The sequence below is a fragment of the Aquarana catesbeiana genome, linkage group LG04, assembly GCF_042186555.1.
Source record: "Aquarana catesbeiana isolate 2022-GZ linkage group LG04, ASM4218655v1, whole genome shotgun sequence".
NCBI lineage: Eukaryota > Metazoa > Chordata > Amphibia > Anura > Ranidae > Aquarana > Aquarana catesbeiana.
The window spans coordinates 36800873-36822076 of record NC_133327.1 but is presented as its reverse complement, the minus strand read 5'-3'; the positions used below and the strand labels follow the sequence as shown (position 1 = coordinate 36822076).

General features: G+C 52.9%; 22 non-coding genes across 22 annotated transcripts; all 22 read left to right on the top strand.

Moving 5' to 3' along the window:
* Positions 1 to 343: 343 nt before the first annotated feature.
* TRNAG-GCC (transfer RNA glycine (anticodon GCC)) lies at positions 344 to 414 on the top strand. The gene has a single exon. It is a non-coding gene; the product is annotated as a tRNA-Gly (tRNA).
* A 408-nt stretch (positions 415 to 822) lies between these two features.
* On the top strand, positions 823 to 895 carry TRNAA-AGC (transfer RNA alanine (anticodon AGC)). The gene has a single exon. It is a non-coding gene; the product is annotated as a tRNA-Ala (tRNA).
* Positions 896 to 1758: 863 nt separating this feature from the next.
* Positions 1759 to 1829, top strand: TRNAG-GCC (transfer RNA glycine (anticodon GCC)). Its single transcript has one exon. It is a non-coding gene; the product is annotated as a tRNA-Gly (tRNA).
* Positions 1830 to 2239: 410 nt separating this feature from the next.
* Positions 2240 to 2312, top strand: TRNAA-AGC (transfer RNA alanine (anticodon AGC)). Its single transcript has one exon. It is a non-coding gene; the product is annotated as a tRNA-Ala (tRNA).
* Positions 2313 to 3654: 1342 nt separating this feature from the next.
* TRNAA-AGC (transfer RNA alanine (anticodon AGC)) lies at positions 3655 to 3727 on the top strand. Its single transcript has one exon. It is a non-coding gene; the product is annotated as a tRNA-Ala (tRNA).
* Positions 3728 to 4590: 863 nt separating this feature from the next.
* Positions 4591 to 4661, top strand: TRNAG-GCC (transfer RNA glycine (anticodon GCC)). The gene has a single exon. It is a non-coding gene; the product is annotated as a tRNA-Gly (tRNA).
* Positions 4662 to 5069: 408 nt separating this feature from the next.
* TRNAA-AGC (transfer RNA alanine (anticodon AGC)) lies at positions 5070 to 5142 on the top strand. The gene has a single exon. It is a non-coding gene; the product is annotated as a tRNA-Ala (tRNA).
* An 863-nt stretch (positions 5143 to 6005) lies between these two features.
* Positions 6006 to 6076, top strand: TRNAG-GCC (transfer RNA glycine (anticodon GCC)). The gene has a single exon. It is a non-coding gene; the product is annotated as a tRNA-Gly (tRNA).
* A 408-nt stretch (positions 6077 to 6484) lies between these two features.
* TRNAA-AGC (transfer RNA alanine (anticodon AGC)) lies at positions 6485 to 6557 on the top strand. Its single transcript has one exon. It is a non-coding gene; the product is annotated as a tRNA-Ala (tRNA).
* A 3692-nt stretch (positions 6558 to 10249) lies between these two features.
* Positions 10250 to 10320, top strand: TRNAG-GCC (transfer RNA glycine (anticodon GCC)). The gene has a single exon. It is a non-coding gene; the product is annotated as a tRNA-Gly (tRNA).
* Positions 10321 to 10728: 408 nt separating this feature from the next.
* Positions 10729 to 10801, top strand: TRNAA-AGC (transfer RNA alanine (anticodon AGC)). The gene has a single exon. It is a non-coding gene; the product is annotated as a tRNA-Ala (tRNA).
* An 863-nt stretch (positions 10802 to 11664) lies between these two features.
* Positions 11665 to 11735, top strand: TRNAG-GCC (transfer RNA glycine (anticodon GCC)). The gene has a single exon. It is a non-coding gene; the product is annotated as a tRNA-Gly (tRNA).
* A 408-nt stretch (positions 11736 to 12143) lies between these two features.
* TRNAA-AGC (transfer RNA alanine (anticodon AGC)) lies at positions 12144 to 12216 on the top strand. Its single transcript has one exon. It is a non-coding gene; the product is annotated as a tRNA-Ala (tRNA).
* Positions 12217 to 13079: 863 nt separating this feature from the next.
* On the top strand, positions 13080 to 13150 carry TRNAG-GCC (transfer RNA glycine (anticodon GCC)). Its single transcript has one exon. It is a non-coding gene; the product is annotated as a tRNA-Gly (tRNA).
* A 408-nt stretch (positions 13151 to 13558) lies between these two features.
* On the top strand, positions 13559 to 13631 carry TRNAA-AGC (transfer RNA alanine (anticodon AGC)). Its single transcript has one exon. It is a non-coding gene; the product is annotated as a tRNA-Ala (tRNA).
* An 863-nt stretch (positions 13632 to 14494) lies between these two features.
* TRNAG-GCC (transfer RNA glycine (anticodon GCC)) lies at positions 14495 to 14565 on the top strand. The gene has a single exon. It is a non-coding gene; the product is annotated as a tRNA-Gly (tRNA).
* Positions 14566 to 15420: 855 nt separating this feature from the next.
* TRNAG-GCC (transfer RNA glycine (anticodon GCC)) lies at positions 15421 to 15491 on the top strand. The gene has a single exon. It is a non-coding gene; the product is annotated as a tRNA-Gly (tRNA).
* Positions 15492 to 15899: 408 nt separating this feature from the next.
* Positions 15900 to 15972, top strand: TRNAA-AGC (transfer RNA alanine (anticodon AGC)). Its single transcript has one exon. It is a non-coding gene; the product is annotated as a tRNA-Ala (tRNA).
* Positions 15973 to 16835: 863 nt separating this feature from the next.
* TRNAG-GCC (transfer RNA glycine (anticodon GCC)) lies at positions 16836 to 16906 on the top strand. The gene has a single exon. It is a non-coding gene; the product is annotated as a tRNA-Gly (tRNA).
* Positions 16907 to 17314: 408 nt separating this feature from the next.
* On the top strand, positions 17315 to 17387 carry TRNAA-AGC (transfer RNA alanine (anticodon AGC)). Its single transcript has one exon. It is a non-coding gene; the product is annotated as a tRNA-Ala (tRNA).
* Positions 17388 to 18729: 1342 nt separating this feature from the next.
* Positions 18730 to 18802, top strand: TRNAA-AGC (transfer RNA alanine (anticodon AGC)). The gene has a single exon. It is a non-coding gene; the product is annotated as a tRNA-Ala (tRNA).
* A 2277-nt stretch (positions 18803 to 21079) lies between these two features.
* On the top strand, positions 21080 to 21150 carry TRNAG-GCC (transfer RNA glycine (anticodon GCC)). The gene has a single exon. It is a non-coding gene; the product is annotated as a tRNA-Gly (tRNA).
* Positions 21151 to 21204: the final 54 nt, after the last annotated feature.

The window sequence follows — 21204 nt, the reverse complement described above, 5'->3', positions numbered from 1 at the left end:
GAGTGGGTCCATCTGGCAAAGTCACAATGTAGATGACGAGGCGTTTCCATCGATGTTGACAAGCAAAAGGTGCCAGTGCCATCCTTATGCTGAGGGTTTTGGCTCAGCACGCTTCCGCTGCGCCACTCTGCTCTTGTTGCTGAGGAGGAGCATCAACAACAAAATGTGGATCTAGTTTGCTACCGATCCCATGGGGAGTGGGTCCATCTGGCAAAGTCACAATGTAGATGACAAGGCGTTTCCATCGATGTTGACAAGCTAATGCCAAGTCAAGTCTGGGCAAAAGCTGGACTCTCCTAGACCAGCTGAGCGAGGAGGGTGATGGCGCCGGCCCCGGCGTGGCGCATTGGTGGTTCAGTGGTAGAATTCTCGCCTGCCACGCGGGAGGCCCGGGTTCGATTCCCGGCCAATGCAATTATGGTGTCTTTGTCTTTAAAGCCCCCCCTTCCCCCCCCCCGGGTAGCTCTCTCCCGCCAATTTCAAGTCCGGTGGAATGCATCAAGGCACAAGGTGTTTATTGTCTAGAACGTACTAGGTGGTGGGAAGGTTCTTTTGGAAACCACCTTCTCCTAATGACATCATTGAAACCCATGAGGTCATACTTCCGAAAGGGATCAGTTGTCAATGGACTCACGAAGGGAGAAAAAAAATGGGGGGACTCTGAGGAAGGGAGAGTGCAAACCTTCGAAGCTCGGAAAACGGGTGGCTGTCCTGGTGTCTAGCGGCCAGAGCAGGTTGTGGATTTTGCAAAACTGCATATATTACGCATAGCACATAAGAGGACAGGGATCAGCCATAGCGCCAACGGGGAGCCCAAGCAAAGGGGGATTAGCTCAAGTGGTAGAGCGCTCGCTTAGCATGCGAGAGGTAGCGGGATCGATGCCCGCATTCTCCAAACGCTGCCTTCCTGGGAGGCACCTGGCTTTTGCGTTTGTTGTTGAAGCTTGGAACCGAGCGCCGCGAGCAACATGGGAAGCCAGAGTCCTCCTCATAACATGTGCCAAGGCGGCGTTGACGCGTTTTTTTTTTTGAGGCAGCTGTGGCTTCAGCCAAAGTCAGGCAGGCAGTATTGGACAAAAGCAATCCATTAAAGAAAGCACGGCCAGGCTTCCTTTGCCAAGAGACAATATTGCATTAGCACAAAAGGTGCCCGTGCCATCCTTATGCTGAGGGTTTTGGACTCGTTTAACCACCAGAATCAGGTTCAACTTCTCTTTGTGTGTGAAAGAGCGCCCTTTGGCCCCACTAGCAAATATCGACTGGCATAGGAAAAGGCAACGTAGCAGAGGATGGTTTCGATCCATCGACCTCTGGGTTATGGGCCCAGCACGCTTCCGCTGCGCCACTCTGCTCTTGCTGCCGAGCTGGTGCATCGACAACAAAATGTGGATCTAGTTTGCTACCGATCCCATGGGGAGTGGGTCCATCTGGCAAAGTCACAATGTAGATGACGAGGCGTTTCCATCGATGTTGACAAGCAAAAGGTGCCAGTGCCATCCTTATGCTGAGGGTTTTGGCTCAGCACGCTTCCGCTGCGCCACTCTGCTCTTGTTGCTGAGGAGGAGCATCAACAACAAAATGTGGATCTAGTTTGCTACCGATCCCATGGGGAGTGGGTCCATCTGGCAAAGTCACAATGTAGATGACAAGGCGTTTCCATCGATGTTGACAAGCTAATGCCAAGTCAAGTCTGGGCAAAAGCTGGACTCTCCTAGACCAGCTGAGCGAGGAGGGTGATGGCGCCGGCCCCGGCGTGGCGCATTGGTGGTTCAGTGGTAGAATTCTCGCCTGCCACGCGGGAGGCCCGGGTTCGATTCCCGGCCAATGCAATTATGGTGTCTTTGTCTTTAAAGCCCCCCCTTCCCCCCCCCCCCGGGTAGCTCTCTCCCGCCAATTTCAAGTCCGGTGGAATGCATCAAGGCACAAGGTGTTTATTGTCTAGAACGTACTAGGTGGTGGGAAGGTTCTTTTGGAAACCACCTTCTCCTAATGACATCATTGAAACCCATGAGGTCATACTTCCGAAAGGGATCAGTTGTCAATGGACTCACGAAGGGAGAAAAAAAATGGGGGGACTCTGAGGAAGGGAGAGTGCAAACCTTCGAAGCTCGGAAAACGGGTGGCTGTCCTGGTGTCTAGCGGCCAGAGCAGGTTGTGGATTTTGCAAAACTGCATATATTACGCATAGCACATAAGAGGACAGGGATCAGCCATAGCGCCAACGGGGAGCCCAAGCAAAGGGGGATTAGCTCAAGTGGTAGAGCGCTCGCTTAGCATGCGAGAGGTAGCGGGATCGATGCCCGCATTCTCCAAATGCTGCCTTCCTGGGAGGCACCTGGCTTTTGCGTTTGTTGTTGAAGCTTGGAACCGAGCGCCGCGAGCAACATGGGAAGCCAGAGTCCTCCTCATAACATGTGCCAAGGCGGCGTTGACGCGTTTTTTTTTTTGAGGCAGCTGTGGCTTCAGCCAAAGTCAGGCAGGCAGTATTGGACAAAAGCAATCCATTAAAGAAAGCACGGCCAGGCTTCCTTTGCCAAGAGACAATATTGCATTAGCACAAAAGGTGCCCGTGCCATCCTTATGCTGAGGGTTTTGGACTCGTTTAACCACCAGAATCAGGTTCAACTTCTCTTTGTGTGTGAAAGAGCGCCCTTTGGCCCCACTAGCAAATATCGACTGGCATAGGAAAAGGCAACGTAGCAGAGGATGGTTTCGATCCATCGACCTCTGGGTTATGGGCCCAGCACGCTTCCGCTGCGCCACTCTGCTCTTGCTGCCGAGCTGGTGCATCGACAACAAAATGTGGATCTAGTTTGCTACCGATCCCATGGGGAGTGGGTCCATCTGGCAAAGTCACAATGTAGATGACGAGGCGTTTCCATCGATGTTGACAAGCAAAAGGTGCCAGTGCCATCCTTATGCTGAGGGTTTTGGCTCAGCACGCTTCCGCTGCGCCACTCTGCTCTTGTTGCTGAGGAGGAGCATCAACAACAAAATGTGGATCTAGTTTGCTACCGATCCCATGGGGAGTGGGTCCATCTGGCAAAGTCACAATGTAGATGACAAGGCGTTTCCATCGATGTTGACAAGCTAATGCCAAGTCAAGTCTGGGCAAAAGCTGGACTCTCCTAGACCAGCTGAGCGAGGAGGGTGATGGCGCCGGCCCCGGCGTGGCGCATTGGTGGTTCAGTGGTAGAATTCTCGCCTGCCACGCGGGAGGCCCGGGTTCGGTTCCCGGCCAATGCAATTATGGTGTCTTTGTCTTTAAAGCCCCCCCTTCCCCCCCCCCGGGTAGCTCTCTCCCGCCAATTTCAAGTCCGGTGGAATGCATCAAGGCACAAGGTGTTTATTGTCTAGAACGTACTAGGTGGTGGGAAGGTTCTTTTGGAAACCACCTTCTCCTAATGACATCATTGAAACCCATGAGGTCATACTTCCGAAAGGGATCAGTTGTCAATGGACTCACGAAGGGAGAAAAAAAATGGGGGGACTCTGAGGAAGGGAGAGTGCAAACCTTCGAAGCTCGGAAAACGGGTGGCTGTCCTGGTGTCTAGCGGCCAGAGCAGGTTGTGGATTTTGCAAAACTGCATATATTACGCATAGCACATAAGAGGACAGGGATCAGCCATAGCGCCAACGGGGAGCCCAAGCAAAGGGGGATTAGCTCAAGTGGTAGAGCGCTCGCTTAGCATGCGAGAGGTAGCGGGATCGATGCCCGCATTCTCCAAATGCTGCCTTCCTGGGAGGCACCTGGCTTTTGCGTTTGTTGTTGAAGCTTGGAACCGAGCGCCGCGAGCAACATGGGAAGCCAGAGTCCTCCTCATAACATGTGCCAAGGCGGCGTTGACGCGTTTTTTTTTTTGAGGCAGCTGTGGCTTCAGCCAAAGTCAGGCAGGCAGTATTGGACAAAAGCAATCCATTAAAGAAAGCACGGCCAGGCTTCCTTTGCCAAGAGACAATATTGCATTAGCACAAAAGGTGCCCGTGCCATCCTTATGCTGAGGGTTTTGGACTCGTTTAACCACCAGAATCAGGTTCAACTTCTCTTTGTGTGTGAAAGAGCGCCCTTTGGCCCCACTAGCAAATATCGACTGGCATAGGAAAAGGCAACGTAGCAGAGGATGGTTTCGATCCATCGACCTCTGGGTTATGGGCCCAGCACGCTTCCGCTGCGCCACTCTGCTCTTGCTGCCGAGCTGGTGCATCGACAACAAAATGTGGATCTAGTTTGCTACCGATCCCATGGGGAGTGGGTCCATCTGGCAAAGTCACAATGTAGATGACGAGGCGTTTCCATCGATGTTGACAAGCAAAAGGTGCCAGTGCCATCCTTATGCTGAGGGTTTTGGCTCAGCACGCTTCCGCTGCGCCACTCTGCTCTTGTTGCTGAGGAGGAGCATCAACAACAAAATGTGGATCTAGTTTGCTACCGATCCCATGGGGAGTGGGTCCATCTGGCAAAGTCACAATGTAGATGACAAGGCGTTTCCATCGATGTTGACAAGCTAATGCCAAGTCAAGTCTGGGCAAAAGCTGGACTCTCCTAGACCAGCTGAGCGAGGAGGGTGATGGCGCCGGCCCCGGCGTGGCGCATTGGTGGTTCAGTGGTAGAATTCTCGCCTGCCACGCGGGAGGCCCGGGTTCGATTCCCGGCCAATGCAATTATGGTGTCTTTGTCTTTAAAGCCCCCCCTTCCCCCCCCCCGGGTAGCTCTCTCCCGCCAATTTCAAGTCCGGTGGAATGCATCAAGGCACAAGGTGTTTATTGTCTAGAACGTACTAGGTGGTGGGAAGGTTCTTTTGGAAACCACCTTCTCCTAATGACATCATTGAAACCCATGAGGTCATACTTCCGAAAGGGATCAGTTGTCAATGGACTCACGAAGGGAGAAAAAAAATGGGGGGACTCTGAGGAAGGGAGAGTGCAAACCTTCGAAGCTCGGAAAACGGGTGGCTGTCCTGGTGTCTAGCGGCCAGAGCAGGTTGTGGATTTTGCAAAACTGCATATATTACGCATAGCACATAAGAGGACAGGGATCAGCCATAGCGCCAACGGGGAGCCCAAGCAAAGGGGGATTAGCTCAAGTGGTAGAGCGCTCGCTTAGCATGCGAGAGGTAGCGGGATCGATGCCCGCATTCTCCAAACGCTGCCTTCCTGGGAGGCACCTGGCTTTTGCGTTTGTTGTTGAAGCTTGGAACCGAGCGCCGCGAGCAACATGGGAAGCCAGAGTCCTCCTCATAACATGTGCCAAGGCGGCGTTGACGCGTTTTTTTTTTTGAGGCAGCTGTGGCTTCAGCCAAAGTCAGGCAGGCAGTATTGGACAAAAGCAATCCATTAAAGAAAGCACGGCCAGGCTTCCTTTGCCAAGAGACAATATTGCATTAGCACAAAAGGTGCCCGTGCCATCCTTATGCTGAGGGTTTTGGACTCGTTTAACCACCAGAATCAGGTTCAACTTCTCTTTGTGTGTGAAAGAGCGCCCTTTGGCCCCACTAGCAAATATCGACTGGCATAGGAAAAGGCAACGTAGCAGAGGATGGTTTCGATCCATCGACCTCTGGGTTATGGGCCCAGCACGCTTCCGCTGCGCCACTCTGCTCTTGCTGCCGAGCTGGTGCATCGACAACAAAATGTGGATCTAGTTTGCTACCGATCCCATGGGGAGTGGGTCCATCTGGCAAAGTCACAATGTAGATGACGAGGCGTTTCCATCGATGTTGACAAGCAAAAGGTGCCAGTGCCATCCTTATGCTGAGGGTTTTGGCTCAGCACGCTTCCGCTGCGCCACTCTGCTCTTGTTGCTGAGGAGGAGCATCAACAACAAAATGTGGATCTAGTTTGCTACCGATCCCATGGGGAGTGGGTCCATCTGGCAAAGTCACAATGTAGATGACAAGGCGTTTCCATCGATGTTGACAAGCTAATGCCAAGTCAAGTCTGGGCAAAAGCTGGACTCTCCTAGACCAGCTGAGCGAGGAGGGTGATGGCGCCGGCCCCGGCGTGGCGCATTGGTGGTTCAGTGGTAGAATTCTCGCCTGCCACGCGGGAGGCCCGGGTTCGATTCCCGGCCAATGCAATTATGGTGTCTTTGTCTTTAAAGCCCCCCCTTCCCCCCCCCCGGGTAGCTCTCTCCCGCCAATTTCAAGTCCGGTGGAATGCATCAAGGCACAAGGTGTTTATTGTCTAGAACGTACTAGGTGGTGGGAAGGTTCTTTTGGAAACCACCTTCTCCTAATGACATCATTGAAACCCATGAGGTCATACTTCCGAAAGGGATCAGTTGTCAATGGACTCACGAAGGGAGAAAAAAAATGGGGGGACTCTGAGGAAGGGAGAGTGCAAACCTTCGAAGCTCGGAAAACGGGTGGCTGTCCTGGTGTCTAGCGGCCAGAGCAGGTTGTGGATTTTGCAAAACTGCATATATTACGCATAGCACATAAGAGGACAGGGATCAGCCATAGCGCCAACGGGGAGCCCAAGCAAAGGGGGATTAGCTCAAGTGGTAGAGCGCTCGCTTAGCATGCGAGAGGTAGCGGGATCGATGCCCGCATTCTCCAAATGCTGCCTTCCTGGGAGGCACCTGGCTTTTGCGTTTGTTGTTGAAGCTTGGAACCGAGCGCCGCGAGCAACATGGGAAGCCAGAGTCCTCCTCATAACATGTGCCAAGGCGGCGTTGACGCGTTTTTTTTTTTGAGGCAGCTGTGGCTTCAGCCAAAGTCAGGCAGGCAGTATTGGACAAAAGCAATCCATTAAAGAAAGCACGGCCAGGCTTCCTTTGCCAAGAGACAATATTGCATTAGCACAAAAGGTGCCCGTGCCATCCTTATGCTGAGGGTTTTGGACTCGTTTAACCACCAGAATCAGGTTCAACTTCTCTTTGTGTGTGAAAGAGCGCCCTTTGGCCCCACTAGCAAATATCGACTGGCATAGGAAAAGGCAACGTAGCAGAGGATGGTTTCGATCCATCGACCTCTGGGTTATGGGCCCAGCACGCTTCCGCTGCGCCACTCTGCTCTTGCTGCCGAGCTGGTGCATCGACAACAAAATGTGGATCTAGTTTGCTACCGATCCCATGGGGAGTGGGTCCATCTGGCAAAGTCACAATGTAGATGACGAGGCGTTTCCATCGATGTTGACAAGCAAAAGGTGCCAGTGCCATCCTTATGCTGAGGGTTTTGGCTCAGCACGCTTCCGCTGCGCCACTCTGCTCTTGTTGCTGAGGAGGAGCATCAACAACAAAATGTGGATCTAGTTTGCTACCGATCCCATGGGGAGTGGGTCCATCTGGCAAAGTCACAATGTAGATGACAAGGCGTTTCCATCGATGTTGACAAGCTAATGCCAAGTCAAGTCTGGGCAAAAGCTGGACTCTCCTAGACCAGCTGAGCGAGGAGGGTGATGGCGCCGGCCCCGGCGTGGCGCATTGGTGGTTCAGTGGTAGAATTCTCGCCTGCCACGCGGGAGGCCCGGGTTCGGTTCCCGGCCAATGCAATTATGGTGTCTTTGTCTTTAAAGCCCCCCCTTCCCCCCCCCCGGGTAGCTCTCTCCCGCCAATTTCAAGTCCGGTGGAATGCATCAAGGCACAAGGTGTTTATTGTCTAGAACGTACTAGGTGGTGGGAAGGTTCTTTTGGAAACCACCTTCTCCTAATGACATCATTGAAACCCATGAGGTCATACTTCCGAAAGGGATCAGTTGTCAATGGACTCACGAAGGGAGAAAAAAAATGGGGGGACTCTGAGGAAGGGAGAGTGCAAACCTTCAAAGCTCGGAAAACGGGTGGCTGTCCTGGTGTCTAGCGGCCAGAGCAGGTTGTGGATTTTGCAAAACTGCATATATTACGCATAGCACATAAGAGGACAGGGATCAGCCATAGCGCCAACGGGGAGCCCAAGCAAAGGGGGATTAGCTCAAGTGGTAGAGCGCTCGCATAGCATGCGAGAGGTAGCGGGATCGATGCCCGCATTCTCCAAATGCTGCCTTCCTGGGAGGCACCTGGCTTTTGCGTTTGTTGTTGAAGCTTGGAACCGAGCGCCGCGAGCAACATGGGAAGCCAGAGTCCTCCTCATAACATGTGCCAAGGCGGCGTTGACGCGTTTTTTTTTTTGAGGCAGCTGTGGCTTCAGCCAAAGTCAGGCAGGCAGTATTGGACAAAAGCAATCCATTAAAGAAAGCACGGCCAGGCTTCCTTTGCCAAGAGACAATATTGCATTAGCACAAAAGGTGCCCGTGCCATCCTTATGCTGAGGCTTTTGGACTCGTTTAACCACCAGAATCAGGTTCAACTTCTCTTTGTGTGTGAAAGAGCGCCCTTTGGCCCCACTAGCAAATATCGACTGGCATAGGAAAAGGCAACGTAGCAGAGGATGGTTTCGATCCATCGACCTCTGGGTTATGGGCCCAGCACGCTTCCGCTGCGCCACTCTGCTCTTGCTGCCGAGCTGGTGCATCGACAACAAAATGTGGATCTAGTTTGCTACCGATCCCATGGGGAGTGGGTCCATCTGGCAAAGTCACAATGTAGATGACGAGGCGTTTCCATCGATGTTGACAAGCAAAAGGTGCCAGTGCCATCCTTATGCTGAGGGTTTTGGCTCAGCACGCTTCCGCTGCGCCACTCTGCTCTTGTTGCTGAGGAGGAGCATCAACAACAAAATGTGGATCTAGTTTGCTACCGATCCCATGGGGAGTGGGTCCATCTGGCAAAGTCACAATGTAGATGACAAGGCGTTTCCATCGATGTTGACAAGCTAATGCCAAGTCAAGTCTGGGCAAAAGCTGGACTCTCCTAGACCAGCTGAGCGAGGAGGGTGATGGCGCCGGCCCCGGCGTGGCGCATTGGTGGTTCAGTGGTAGAATTCTCGCCTGCCACGCGGGAGGCCCGGGTTCGGTTCCCGGCCAATGCAATTATGGTGTCTTTGTCTTTAAAGCCCCCCCTTCCCCCCCCCGGGTAGCTCTCTCCCGCCAATTTCAAGTCCGGTGGAATGCATCAAGGCACAAGGTGTTTATTGTCTAGAACGTACTAGGTGGTGGGAAGGTTCTTTTGGAAACCACCTTCTCCTAATGACATCATTGAAACCCATGAGGTCATACTTCCGAAAGGGATCAGTTGTCAATGGACTCACGAAGGGAGAAAAAAAATGGGGGGACTCTGAGGAAGGGAGAGTGCAAACCTTCAAAGCTCGGAAAACGGGTGGCTGTCCTGGTGTCTAGCGGCCAGAGCAGGTTGTGGATTTTGCAAAACTGCATATATTACGCATAGCACATAAGAGGACAGGGATCAGCCATAGCGCCAACGGGGAGCCCAAGCAAAGTGGGATTAGCTCAAGTGGTAGAGCGCTCGCTTAGCATGCGAGAGGTAGCGGGATCGATGCCCGCATTCTCCAAATGCTGCCTTCCTGGGAGGCACCTGGCTTTTGCGTTTGTTGTTGAAGCTTGGAACCGAGCGCCGCGAGCAACATGGGAAGCCAGAGTCCTCCTCATAACATGTGCCAAGGCGGCGTTGACGCGTTTTTTTTTTTGAGGCAGCTGTGGCTTCAGCCAAAGTCAGGCAGGCAGTATTGGACAAAAGCAATCCATTAAAGAAAGCACGGCCAGGCTTCCTTTGCCAAGAGACAATATTGCATTAGCACAAAAGGTGCCCGTGCCATCCTTATGCTGAGGGTTTTGGACTCGTTTAACCACCAGAATCAGGTTCAACTTCTCTTTGTGTGTGAAAGAGCGCCCTTTGGCCCCACTAGCAAATATCGACTGGCATAGGAAAAGGCAACGTAGCAGAGGATGGTTTCGATCCATCGACCTCTGGGTTATGGGCCCAGCACGCTTCCGCTGCGCCACTCTGCTCTTGCTGCCGAGCTGGTGCATCGACAACAAAATGTGGATCTAGTTTGCTACCGATCCCATGGGGAGTGGGTCCATCTGGCAAAGTCACAATGTAGATGACGAGGCGTTTCCATCGATGTTGACAAGCAAAAGGTGCCAGTGCCATCCTTATGCTGAGGGTTTTGGCTCAGCACGCTTCCTCTGCGCCACTCTGCTCTTATTGCTGAGGAGGAGCATCAACAACAAAATGTGGATCTAGTTTGCTACCGATCCCATGGGGAGTGGGTCCATCTGGCAAAGTCACAATGTAGATGACAAGGCGTTTCCATCGATGTTGACAAGCTAATGCCAAGTCAAGTCTGGGCAAAAGCTGGACTCTCCTAGACCAGCTGAGCGAGGAGGGTGATGGCGCCGGCCCCGGCGTGGCGCATTGGTGGTTCAGTGGTAGAATTCTCGCCTGCCACGCGGGAGGCCCGGGTTCGATTCCCGGCCAATGCAATTATGGTGTCTTTGTCTTTAAAGCCCCCCCTTCCCCCCCCCCGGGTAGCTCTCTCCCGCCAATTTCAAGTCCGGTGGAATGCATCAAGGCACAAGGTGTTTATTGTCTAGAACGTACTAGGTGGTGGGAAGGTTCTTTTGGAAACCACCTTCTCCTAATGACATCATTGAAACCCATGAGGTCATACTTCCGAAAGGGATCAGTTGTCAATGGACTCACGAAGGGAGAAAAAAAATGGGGGGACTCTGAGGAAGGGAGAGTGCAAACCTTCGAAGCTCGGAAAACGGGTGGCTGTCCTGGTGTCTAGCGGCCAGAGCAGGTTGTGGATTTTGCAAAACTGCATATATTACGCATAGCACATAAGAGGACAGGGATCAGCCATAGCGCCAACGGGGAGCCCAAGCAAAGGGGGATTAGCTCAAGTGGTAGAGCGCTCGCTTAGCATGCGAGAGGTAGCGGGATCGATGCCCGCATTCTCCAAACGCTGCCTTCCTGGGAGGCACCTGGCTTTTGCGTTTGTTGTTGAAGCTTGGAACCGAGCGCCGCGAGCAACATGGGAAGCCAGAGTCCTCCTCATAACATGTGCCAAGGCGGCGTTGACGCGTTTTTTTTTTTGAGGCAGCTGTGGCTTCAGCCAAAGTCAGGCAGGCAGTATTGGACAAAAGCAATCCATTAAAGAAAGCACGGCCAGGCTTCCTTTGCCAAGAGACAATATTGCATTAGCACAAAAGGTGCCCGTGCCATCCTTATGCTGAGGGTTTTGGACTCGTTTAACCACCAGAATCAGGTTCAACTTCTCTTTGTGTGTGAAAGAGCGCCCTTTGGCCCCACTAGCAAATATCGACTGGCATAGGAAAAGGCAACGTAGCAGAGGATGGTTTCGATCCATCGACCTCTGGGTTATGGGCCCAGCACGCTTCCGCTGCGCCACTCTGCTCTTGCTGCCGAGCTGGTGCATCGACAACAAAATGTGGATCTAGTTTGCTACCGATCCCATGGGGAGTGGGTCCATCTGGCAAAGTCACAATGTAGATGACGAGGCGTTTCCATCGATGTTGACAAGCAAAAGGTGCCAGTGCCATCCTTATGCTGAGGGTTTTGGCTCAGCACGCTTCCGCTGCGCCACTCTGCTCTTGTTGCTGAGGAGGAGCATCAACAACAAAATGTGGATCTAGTTTGCTACCGATCCCATGGGGAGTGGGTCCATCTGGCAAAGTCACAATGTAGATGACAAGGCGTTTCCATCGATGTTGACAAGCTAATGCCAAGTCAAGTCTGGGCAAAAGCTGGACTCTCCTAGACCAGCTGAGCGAGGAGGGTGATGGCGCCGGCCCCGGCGTGGCGCATTGGTGGTTCAGTGGTAGAATTCTCGCCTGCCACGCGGGAGGCCCGGGTTCGATTCCCGGCCAATGCAATTATGGTGTCTTTGTCTTTAAAGCCCCCCCTTCCCCCCCCCCGGGTAGCTCTCTCCCGCCAATTTCAAGTCCGGTGGAATGCATCAAGGCACAAGGTGTTTATTGTCTAGAACGTACTAGGTGGTGGGAAGGTTCTTTTGGAAACCACCTTCTCCTAATGACATCATTGAAACCCATGAGGTCATACTTCCGAAAGGGATCAGTTGTCAATGGACTCACGAAGGGAGAAAAAAAATGGGGGGACTCTGAGGAAGGGAGAGTGCAAACCTTCGAAGCTCGGAAAACGGGTGGCTGTCCTGGTGTCTAGCGGCCAGAGCAGGTTGTGGATTTTGCAAAACTGCATATATTACGCATAGCACATAAGAGGACAGGGATCAGCCATAGCGCCAACGGGGAGCCCAAGCAAAGGGGGATTAGCTCAAGTGGTAGAGCGCTCGCTTAGCATGCGAGAGGTAGCGGGATCGATGCCCGCATTCTCCAAACGCTGCCTTCCTGGGAGGCACCTGGCTTTTGCGTTTGTTGTTGAAGCTTGGAACCGAGCGCCGCGAGCAACATGGGAAGCCAGAGTCCTCCTCATAACATGTGCCAAGGCGGCGTTGACGCGTTTTTTTTTTTGAGGCAGCTGTGGCTTCAGCCAAAGTCAGGCAGGCAGTATTGGACAAAAGCAATCCATTAAAGAAAGCACGGCCAGGCTTCCTTTGCCAAGAGACAATATTGCATTAGCACAAAAGGTGCCCGTGCCATCCTTATGCTGAGGGTTTTGGACTCGTTTAACCACCAGAATCAGGTTCAACTTCTCTTTGTGTGTGAAAGAGCGCCCTTTGGCCCCACTAGCAAATATCGACTGGCATAGGAAAAGGCAACGTAGCAGAGGATGGTTTCGATCCATCGACCTCTGGGTTATGGGCCCAGCACGCTTCCGCTGCGCCACTCTGCTCTTGCTGCCGAGCTGGTGCATCGACAACAAAATGTGGATCTAGTTTGCTACCGATCCCATGGGGAGTGGGTCCATCTGGCAAAGTCACAATGTAGATGACGAGGCGTTTCCATCGATGTTGACAAGCAAAAGGTGCCAGTGCCATCCTTATGCTGAGGGTTTTGGCTCAGCACGCTTCCTCTGCGCCACTCTGCTCTTGTTGCTGAGGAGGAGCATCAACAACAAAATGTGGATCTAGTTTGCTACCGATCCCATGGGGAGTGGGTCCATCTGGCAAAGTCACAATGTAGATGACAAGGCGTTTCCATCGATGTTGACAAGCTAATGCCAAGTCAAGTCTGGGCAAAAGCTGGACTCTCCTAGACCAGCTGAGCGAGGAGGGTGATGGCGCCGGCCCCGGCGTGGCGCATTGGTGGTTCAGTGGTAGAATTCTCGCCTGCCACGCGGGAGGCCCGGGTTCGATTCCCGGCCAATGCAATTATGGTGTCTTTGTCTTTAAAGCCCCCCCTTCCCCCCCCCCGGGTAGCTCTCTCCCGCCAATTTCAAGTCCGGTGGAATGCATCAAGGCACAAGGTGTTTATTGTCTAGAACGTACTAGGTGGTGGGAAGGTTCTTTTGGAAACCACCTTCTCCTAATGACATCATTGAAACCCATGAGGTCATACTTCCGAAAGGGATCAGTTGTCAATGGACTCACGAAGGGAGAAAAAAAATGGGGGGACTCTGAGGAAGGGAGAGTGCAAACCTTCGAAGCTCGGAAAACGGGTGGCTGTCCTGGTGTCTAGCGGCCAGAGCAGGTTGTGGATTTTGCAAAACTGCATATATTACGCATAGCACATAAGAGGACAGGGATCAGCCATAGCGCCAACGGGGAGCCCAAGCAAAGGGGGATTAGCTCAAGTGGTAGAGCGCTCGCTTAGCATGCGAGAGGTAGCGGGATCGATGCCCGCATTCTCCAAACGCTGCCTTCCTGGGAGGCACCTGGCTTTTGCGTTTGTTGTTGAAGCTTGGAACCGAGCGCCGCGAGCAACATGGGAAGCCAGAGTCCTCCTCATAACATGTGCCAAGGCGGCGTTGACGCGTTTTTTTTTTTGAGGCAGCTGTGGCTTCAGCCAAAGTCAGGCAGGCAGTATTGGACAAAAGCAATCCATTAAAGAAAGCACGGCCAGGCTTCCTTTGCCAAGAGACAATATTGCATTAGCACAAAAGGTGCCCGTGCCATCCTTATGCTGAGGGTTTTGGACTCGTTTAACCACCAGAATCAGGTTCAACTTCTCTTTGTGTGTGAAAGAGCGCCCTTTGGCCCCACTAGCAAATATCGACTGGCATAGGAAAAGGCAACGTAGCAGAGGATGGTTTCGATCCATCGACCTCTGGGTTATGGGCCCAGCACGCTTCCGCTGCGCCACTCTGCTCTTGCTGCCGAGCTGGTGCATCGACAACAAAATGTGGATCTAGTTTGCTACCGATCCCATGGGGAGTGGGTCCATCTGGCAAAGTCACAATGTAGATGACGAGGCGTTTCCATCGATGTTGACAAGCAAAAGGTGCCAGTGCCATCCTTATGCTGAGGGTTTTGGCTCAGCACGCTTCCGCTGCGCCACTCTGCTCTTGTTGCTGAGGAGGAGCATCAACAACAAAATGTGGATCTAGTTTGCTACCGATCCCATGGGGAGTGGGTCCATCTGGCAAAGTCACAATGTAGATGACAAGGCGTTTCCATCGATGTTGACAAGCTAATGCCAAGTCAAGTCTGGGCAAAAGCTGGACTCTCCTAGACCAGCTGAGCGAGGAGGGTGATGGCGCCGGCCCCGGCGTGGCGCATTGGTGGTTCAGTGGTAGAATTCTCGCCTGCCACGCGGGAGGCCCGGGTTCGATTCCCGGCCAATGCAATTATGGTGTCTTTGTCTTTAAAGCCCCCCCTTGTTGAAGCTTGGAACCGAGCGCCGCGAGCAACATGGGAAGCCAGAGTCCTCCTCATAACATGTGCCAAGGCGGCGTTGACGCGTTTTTTTTTTTGAGGCAGCTGTGGCTTCAGCCAAAGTCAGGCAGGCAGTATTGGACAAAAGCAATCCATTAAAGAAAGCACGGCCAGGCTTCCTTTGCCAAGAGACAATATTGCATTAGCACAAAAGGTGCCCGTGCCATCCTTATGCTGAGGGTTTTGGACTCGTTTAACCACCAGAATCAGGTTCAACTTCTCTTTGTGTGTGAAAGAGCGCCCTTTGGCCCCACTAGCAAATATCGACTGGCATAGGAAAAGGCAACGTAGCAGAGGATGGTTTCGATCCATCGACCTCTGGGTTATGGGCCCAGCACGCTTCCGCTGCGCCACTCTGCTCTTGCTGCCGAGCTGGTGCATCGACAACAAAATGTGGATCTAGTTTGCTACCGATCCCATGGGGAGTGGGTCCATCTGGCAAAGTCACAATGTAGATGACGAGGCGTTTCCATCGATGTTGACAAGCAAAAGGTGCCAGTGCCATCCTTATGCTGAGGGTTTTGGCTCAGCACGCTTCCGCTGCGCCACTCTGCTCTTGTTGCTGAGGAGGAGCATCAACAACAAAATGTGGATCTAGTTTGCTACCGATCCCATGGGGAGTGGGTCCATCTGGCAAAGTCACAATGTAGATGACAAGGCGTTTCCATCGATGTTGACAAGCTAATGCCAAGTCAAGTCTGGGCAAAAGCTGGACTCTCCTAGACCAGCTGAGCGAGGAGGGTGATGGCGCCGGCCCCGGCGTGGCGCATTGGTGGTTCAGTGGTAGAATTCTCGCCTGCCACGCGGGAGGCCCGGGTTCGATTCCCGGCCAATGCAATTATGGTGTCTTTGTCTTTAAAGCCCCCCCTTCCCCCCCCCCGGGTAGCTCTCTCCCGCCAATTTCAAGTCCGGTGGAATGCATCAAGGCACAAGGTGTTTATTGTCTAGAACGTACTAGGTGGTGGGAAGGTTCTTTTGGAAACCACCTTCTCCTAATGACATCATTGAAACCCATGAGGTCATACTTCCGAAAGGGATCAGTTGTCAATGGACTCACGAAGGGAGAAAAAAAATGGGGGGACTCTGAGGAAGGGAGAGTGCAAACCTTCGAAGCTCGGAAAACGGGTGGCTGTCCTGGTGTCTAGCGGCCAGAGCAGGTTGTGGATTTTGCAAAACTGCATATATTACGCATAGCACATAAGAGGACAGGGATCAGCCATAGCGCCAACGGGGAGCCCAAGCAAAGGGGGATTAGCTCAAGTGGTAGAGCGCTCGCTTAGCATGCGAGAGGTAGCGGGATCGATGCCCGCATTCTCCAAACGCTGCCTTCCTGGGAGGCACCTGGCTTTTGCGTTTGTTGTTGAAGCTTGGAACCGAGCGCCGCGAGCAACATGGGAAGCCAGAGTCCTCCTCATAACATGTGCCAAGGCGGCGTTGACGCGTTTTTTTTTTTGAGGCAGCTGTGGCTTCAGCCAAAGTCAGGCAGGCAGTATTGGACAAAAGCAATCCATTAAAGAAAGCACGGCCAGGCTTCCTTTGCCAAGAGACAATATTGCATTAGCACAAAAGGTGCCCGTGCCATCCTTATGCTGAGGGTTTTGGACTCGTTTAACCACCAGAATCAGGTTCAACTTCTCTTTGTGTGTGAAAGAGCGCCCTTTGGCCCCACTAGCAAATATCGACTGGCATAGGAAAAGGCAACGTAGCAGAGGATGGTTTCGATCCATCGACCTCTGGGTTATGGGCCCAGCACGCTTCCGCTGCGCCACTCTGCTCTTGCTGCCGAGCTGGTGCATCGACAACAAAATGTGGATCTAGTTTGCTACCGATCCCATGGGGAGTGGGTCCATCTGGCAAAGTCACAATGTAGATGACGAGGCGTTTCCATCGATGTTGACAAGCAAAAGGTGCCAGTGCCATCCTTATGCTGAGGGTTTTGGCTCAGCACGCTTCCGCTGCGCCACTCTGCTCTTGTTGCTGAGGAGGAGCATCAACAACAAAATGTGGATCTAGTTTGCTACCGATCCCATGGGGAGTGGGTCCATCTGGCAAAGTCACAATGTAGATGACAAGGCGTTTCCATCGATGTTGACAAGCTAATGCCAAGTCAAGTCTGGGCAAAAGCTGGACTCTCCTAGACCAGCTGAGCGAGGAGGGTGATGGCGCCGGCCCCGGCGTGGCGCATTGGTGGTTCAGTGGTAGAATTCTCGCCTGCCACGCGGGAGGCCCGGGTTCGATTCCCGGCCAATGCAATTATGGTGTCTTTGTCTTTAAAGCCCCCCCTTCCCCCCCCCCGGGTAGCTCTCTCCCGCCAATTTCAAGTCCGGTGGAATGCATCAAGGCACAAGGTGTTTATTGTCTAGAACGTACTAGGTGGTGGGAAGGTTCTTTTGGAAACCACCTTCTCCTAATGACATCATTGAAACCCATGAGGTCATACTTCCGAAAGGGATCAGTTGTCAATGGACTCACGAAGGGAGAAAAAAAATGGGGGGACTCTGAGGAAGGGAGAGTGCAAACCTTCGAAGCTCGGAAAACGGGTGGCTGTCCTGGTGTCTAGCGGCCAGAGCAGGTTGTGGATTTTGCAAAACTGCATATATTACGCATAGCACATAAGAGGACAGGGATCAGCCATAGCGCCAACGGGGAGCCCAAGCAAAGGGGGATTAGCTCAAGTGGTAGAGCGCTCGCTTAGCATGCGAGAGGTAGCGGGATCGATGCCCGCATTCTCCAAATGCTGCCTTCCTGGGAGGCACCTGGCTTTTGCGTTTGTTGTTGAAGCTTGGAACCGAGCGCCGCGAGCAACATGGGAAGCCAGAGTCCTCCTCATAACATGTGCCAAGGCGGCGTTGACGCGTTTTTTTTTTTGAGGCAGCTGTGGCTTCAGCCAAAGTCAGGCAGGCAGTATTGGACAAAAGCAATCCATTAAAGAAAGCACGGCCAGGCTTCCTTTGCCAAGAGACAATATTGCATTAGCACAAAAGGTGCCCGTGCCATCCTTATGCTGAGGGTTTTGGACTCGTTTAACCACCAGAATCAGGTTCAACTTCTCTTTGTGTGTGAAAGAGCGCCCTTTGGCCCCACTAGCAAATATCGACTGGCATAGGAAAAGGCAACGTAGCAGAGGATGGTTTCGATCCATCGACCTCTGGGTTATGGGCCCAGCACGCTTCCGCTGCGCCACTCTGCTCTTGCTGCCGAGCTGGTGCATCGACAACAAAATGTGGATCTAGTTTGCTACCGATCCCATGGGGAGTGGGTCCATCTGGCAAAGTCACAATGTAGATGACGAGGCGTTTCCATCGATGTTGACAAGCAAAAGGTGCCAGTGCCATCCTTATGCTGAGGGTTTTGGCTCAGCACGCTTCCGCTGCGCCACTCTGCTCTTGTTGCTGAGGAGGAGCATCAACAACAAAATGTGGATCTAGTTTGCTACCGATCCCATGGGGAGTGGGTCCATCTGGCAAAGTCACAATGTAGATGACAAGGCGTTTCCATCGATGTTGACAAGCTAATGCCAAGTCAAGTCTGGGCAAAAGCTGGACTCTCCTAGACCAGCTGAGCGAGGAGGGTGATGGCGCCGGCCCCGGCGTGGCGCATTGGTGGTTCAGTGGTAGAATTCTCGCCTGCCACGCGGGAGGCCCGGGTTCGGTTCCCGGCCAATGCAATTATGGTGTCTTTGTCTTTAAAGCCCCCCCTTCCCCCCCCCCGGGTAGCTCTCTCCCGCCAATTTCAAGTCCGGTGGAATGCATCAAGGCACAAGGTGTTTATTGTCTAGAACGTACTAGGTGGTGGGAAGGTTCTTTTGGAAACCACCTTCTCCTAATGACATCATTGAAACCCATGAGGTCATACTTCCGAAAGGGATCAGTTGTCAATGGACTCACGAAGGGAGAAAAAAAATGGGGGGACTCTGAGGAAGGGAGAGTGCAAACCTTCAAAGCTCGGAAAACGGGTGGCTGTCCTGGTGTCTAGCGGCCAGAGCAGGTTGTGGATTTTGCAAAACTGCATATATTACGCATAGCACATAAGAGGACAGGGATCAGCCATAGCGCCAACGGGGAGCCCAAGCAAAGGGGGATTAGCTCAAGTGGTAGAGCGCTCGCTTAGCATGCGAGAGGTAGCGGGATCGATGCCCGCATTCTCCAAATGCTGCCTTCCTGGGAGGCACCTGGCTTTTGCGTTTGTTGTTGAAGCTTGGAACCGAGCGCCGCGAGCAACATGGGAAGCCAGAGTCCTCCTCATAACATGTGCCAAGGCGGCGTTGACGCGTTTTTTTTTTTGAGGCAGCTGTGGCTTCAGCCAAAGTCAGGCAGGCAGTATTGGACAAAAGCAATCCATTAAAGAAAGCACGGCCAGGCTTCCTTTGCCAAGAGACAATATTGCATTAGCACAAAAGGTGCCCGTGCCATCCTTATGCTGAGGGTTTTGGACTCGTTTAACCACCAGAATCAGGTTCAACTTCTCTTTGTGTGTGAAAGAGCGCCCTTTGGCCCCACTAGCAAATATCGACTGGCATAGGAAAAGGCAACGTAGCAGAGGATGGTTTCGATCCATCGACCTCTGGGTTATGGGCCCAGCACGCTTCCGCTGCGCCACTCTGCTCTTGCTGCCGAGCTGGTGCATCGACAACAAAATGTGGATCTAGTTTGCTACCGATCCCATGGGGAGTGGGTCCATCTGGCAAAGTCACAATGTAGATGACGAGGCGTTTCCATCGATGTTGACAAGCAAAAGGTGCCAGTGCCATCCTTATGCTGAGGGTTTTGGCTCAGCACGCTTCCGCTGCGCCACTCTGCTCTTGTTGCTGAGGAGGAGCATCAACAACAAAATGTGGATCTAGTTTGCTACCGATCCCATGGGGAGTGGGTCCATCTGGCAAAGTCACAATGTAGATGACAAGGCGTTTCCATCGATGTTGACAAGCTAATGCCAAGTCAAGTCTGGGCAAAAGCTGGACTCTCCTAGACCAGCTGAGCGAGGAGGGTGATGGCGCCGGCCCCGGCGTGGCGCATTGGTGGTTCAGTGGTAGAATTCTCGCCTGCCACGCGGGAGGCCCGGGTTCGGTTCCCGGCCAATGCAATTATGGTGTCTTTGTCTTTAAAGCCCCCCCTTCCCCCCCCCGGGTAGCTCTCTCCCGCCAATTTCAAGTCCGGTGGAATGCATCAAGGCACAAGGTGTTTATTGTCTAGAACGTACTAGGTGGTGGGAAGGTTCTTTTGGAAACCACCTTCTCCTAATGACATCATTGAAACCCATGAGGTCATACTTCCGAAAGGGATCAGTTGTCAATGGACTCACGAAGGGAGAAAAAAAATGGGGGGACTCTGAGGAAGGGAGAGTGCAAACCTTCAAAGCTCGGAAAACGGGTGGCTGTCCTGGTGTCTAGCGGCCAGAGCAGGTTGTGGATTTTGCAAAACTGCATATATTACGCATAGCACATAAGAGGACAGGGATCAGCCATAGCGCCAATGGGGAGCCCAAGCAAAGGGGGATTAGCTCAAGTGGTAGAGCGCTCGCTTAGCATGCGAGAGGTAGTGGGATCGATGCCCGCATTCTCCAAACGCTGCCTTCCTGGGAGGCACCTGGCTTTTGCGTTTGTTGTTGAAGCTTGGAACCGAGCGCCGCGAGCAACATGGGAAGCCAGAGTCCTCCTCATAACATGTGCCAAGGCGGCGTTGACGCGTTTTTTTTTTTGAGGCAGCTGTGGCTTCAGCCAAAGTCAGGCAGGCAGTATTGGACAAAAGCAATCCATTAAAGAAAGCACGGCCAGGCTTCCTTTGCCAAGAGACAATATTGCATTAGCACAAAAGGTGCCCGTGCCATCCTTATGCTGAGGGTTTTGGACTCGTTTAACCACCAGAATCAGGTTCAACTTCTCTTTGTGTGTGAAAGAGCGCCCTTTGGCCCCACTAGCAAATATCGACTGGCATAGGAAAAGGCAACGTAGCAGAGGATGGTTTCGATCCATCGACCTCTGGGTTATGGGCCCAGCACGCTTCCGCTGCGCCACTCTGCTCTTGCTGCCGAGCTGGTGCATCGACAACAAAATGTGGATCTAGTTTGCTACCGATCCCATGGGGAGTGGGTCCATCTGGCAAAGTCACAATGTAGATGACGAGGCGTTTCCATCGATGTTGACAAGCAAAAGGTGCCAGTGCCATCCTTATGCTGAGGGTTTTGGCTCAGCACGCTTCCGCTGCGCCACTCTGCTCTTGTTGCTGAGGAGGAGCATCAACAACAAAATGTGGATCTAGTTTGCTACCGATCCCATGGGGAGTGGGTCCATCTGGCAAAGTCACAATGTAGATGACAAGGCGTTTCCATCGATGTTGACAAGCTAATGCCAAGTCAAGTCTGGGCAAAAGCTGGACTCTCCTAGACCAGCTGAGCGAGGAGGGTGATGGCGCCGGCCCCAGCGTGGCGCATTGGTGGTTCAGTGGTAGAATTCTCGCCTGCCACGCGGGAGGCCCGGGTTCGATTCCCGGCCAATGCAATTATGGTGTCTTTGTCTTTAAAGCCCCCCCCTTCCCCCCCCTGGGTAGCTCTC